This window comes from Vicugna pacos, chromosome 4 (genome assembly GCF_048564905.1).
Source record: "Vicugna pacos chromosome 4, VicPac4, whole genome shotgun sequence".
Taxonomy (NCBI): domain Eukaryota; kingdom Metazoa; phylum Chordata; class Mammalia; order Artiodactyla; family Camelidae; genus Vicugna; species Vicugna pacos.
This window is the reverse complement of record NC_132990.1, coordinates 10,956,801-10,959,910: the sequence shown is the minus strand read 5'-3', so window position 1 is coordinate 10,959,910 and position 3,110 is coordinate 10,956,801. Positions and strand designations below refer to the sequence as shown.

Below are 3,110 nucleotides of genomic sequence, written 5' to 3'. Positions count from 1 at the left end.
TTTTTTTTCCCTTTGGTGCCTGTTTAATAGTCTCAAAAGAGCCAGGTTTAATGGGTTTTTGTCAATTCACTTGGGATCCTGATTATAGCAGGATACCGTGTCAGTGAAGAAATTGTTAAAGTTTTGGTTGTATCTCTCTTCTCCCCCAGACATATCTTATAAATTCACACTATAATTTAATGAGCGTAATCTTTCTAGAAGAGTAAAGAACCAAAATACCACCATCTGGGTGTGTCTTAGGAAAAAAGTAGCCTGCTCTCGTAAGGCTGGTGGCAGACTGTATGACGTCACACTGAGGTCTCCTTAGATGAATGGGTGAACAGCCGCATTGGTAGAAAAACAGTGATAATAGACATTCTGTGTAGATGTGTATAAAGAACATTTTAAAAATATTAAACATAGGAGATCCCTAGGTTGGTTGATAAAATGCTAATTGTGGGTCTTTGAAAGACAGGAAGCTAACATGTCCGTGATTTCATCATTCTGGAATACCAGACACGCCGAGAATGCCAATGGATGAGAAATAAAGCAGCTCAACATTATTTGGGGGCCTAAGGAGGAGATATTTTAGCTGAGTTTATTAGAATGTTAATTTTTTAAAGAAAACCTGAGAACCTGCTATCCACCATCAGAGGAGGAAAAAAACTGCCTCTGGAGTCCATGTTAAGATCAATGTTTAAAAACGACACCCTACACTGGTAAGAAGCCGTGGCGGCAACATATTAGCTAGACCTAAGCCTTCTCTCCGTTGTGCGTGGCATGTGCGTCGGTGCTCTCCCTGAACTGTATGAGCCCGAAGGGCTCCTGGAGAAGTCAGAGGATGGTGAGATAATGAATGCTCTCTTCCCTTTTTTTAACTTATTACTTTGAAGTACTGTAGATGCCAAGAAGCAGAGAACACTATACATCAAGTCCTGTGTACCTTCCACCCAAAACTCTTGTGGTGACATCTCATGCAGCTGCAGTACGGTACCAATGCCAATTCCAGGACATGGGCCTCCGTACAATGCTGTTGAGTAGACTACAGTCCTTATTCAGATTTTAAAACTACTTTACGTGCATTATTCTGTGTGTGTGTGTGTGTGCTCACGTGTACATAGTGCTTACCAACTTCATCATATATATGAACCCTTCCAACAACCACAAGGAAACTCCCTCATGCTAGCCCTTTATATTTACAAGCCTATGCCTAGTCCCTGTTTCCAGACAAAGGACTCCACCACTATAGTTTCCAGAATGTTTTATAACATTACATAAATGAAAACATACAGTACCTAACCTTTAGAGATTAAGTTTTCCACCAATAATGATGTCCTGGGAATTCATCTAAATTACTGCATGTATCCTGTTTGTTTCTGTCAGTGAGGAGGGTTCCATGGCATGGATGTAGTACAGTTATTTAAACATTTACCCACTGAAGGACATTCAAATGCTTCCAGTTTGGAACTACTATAAAAATCTGGTATGAAGATGCATGTAGCGGCTTTAATGTAAATGTATGTTTTCACTTCTCTTGGCTAAGTGCCCAGGAATATGACTGCTGAGTTATGCTTAATTTTATTAGAAACTGCCAAATTATTTTTCAGAGTGCCTGTACCATTTTAGATGATCACCAGAAATGTTTGGATAAATAACAACTTCATACTGTAGAGCACAGGGAACTATATTCAGTATCTTGTAGTAACTTATGGTGAAAAAGGATATGAAAACGAATATATGTATGTTCCTATATGACTGAAGTACTGTGCTGTACACCAGAAACTGACATAACATTGTAAACTGACTATATTTCAATAAAATATATGAAGAAATGTATGAAAGATCCAGTTTATCCATTTTCTCATCAGCATTTGGTTTTGTCATACATTTTAAAAAATCAAATACTTGAATAAAGATGTGGGGCTATCTCATAGGGGTTTGAACTGCCAGATCACTAATGGGAAATGATACCAAGCATATTTTCATGTGTTTATCTGCCATTCACATCTCCTTTTTGGTGAGATGTCTATACATGTCTTTAGCTGCTCTTTCTAACTGGATTTTTTTAAACTTAGGTTTTGAGAGTTCTTTACATATTCTAGATAAAAGAGCTTTCCCATATGTGTGATTTGCCAATGTTTCATCCCAGTTTGCTGTCCTGTTTTCTCATCTTCTCTAAAGGATCTTCCACACAGGTGCTCCTTTTAATAGAGCAGATTTTTATTCTGTTAATGAATGGGAAAAAATGATTCAAAGCAAAATGAACTACATTTGCACCCTGAGTTTGTGGAGCTGTTTACGTAAGTAACCAAATCACTATTTATTTTATTACAGCAATGGAAAAAACATTCCACTTTTCAAATAACTGACTTATACAGCCCTTTTAGAAGACAACCCGCTTGTAAGCAGGAGGATTCTACTCAAAATAAACTAAACTGGAACAAAACTGCAGTATCTTTCTTTCCCTGAACACAAATATTTTGACTTTCACTCTTTGAGTCAATTAAAATTAAAAGAAATTCATGCCCCAAATACCCTTTCATGTATTTTGTCTCCAAGTCAATATTTTGACATTTGTATGGGATGTTCAAATAGATGTATCCAAGATTTTCTATTGAAGTTAAGACTTAATAATAATGTGCAAATCTTTGAAACAATATTTTTTAATTTTTCTACTTTTAACTTAGTTTTAATAAAATTGAGTTTCTTATGCGACAATAAAGAAAACATGATATATTTACTCACAATAATGTACAAATTAAGATACTAGCCCTAACATCACTATCCACTGTCCTTTCCTTATGATAAGAAAATACTAAATTTTCAAATTTCTGGCGTATATTTGATTGTAAGTTCACTTTAATTTTAAGATAGCCAATGTTCTCATATTGCTTTTCCCTTTTGCAATATTATGTGATCTTAGATAAAACAATAAGGATTTATTTCTATGATACATGACAGTTTGGGGTGTTATGCATACTTTGATAAATTTTGGCTGCCTAAAATAAAAATAATGAAGCTGAATTGGTAGAAATCCTTCTTGGTTAAATCCAATTGATGACTATTGTCATTTCTCAACCAGTCATAAAACTATTTCCTCCACATTTATCATATTTTTTTAAATTTAATAC

The 3,110-nt window shown here is 35.4% G+C and overlaps 1 long non-coding RNA gene across 1 annotated transcript; it reads left to right on the top strand.

Annotated features, from left to right (window-relative positions):
- The first annotated feature begins 502 nt into the window (after positions 1 to 502).
- LOC140695811 (uncharacterized) lies at positions 503 to 2,425 on the top strand. The gene is made up of 2 exons (XR_012071635.1): positions 503 to 698; positions 2,314 to 2,425. It is a non-coding gene; the product is annotated as an uncharacterized lncRNA (long non-coding RNA).
- Positions 2,426 to 3,110: the final 685 nt, after the last annotated feature.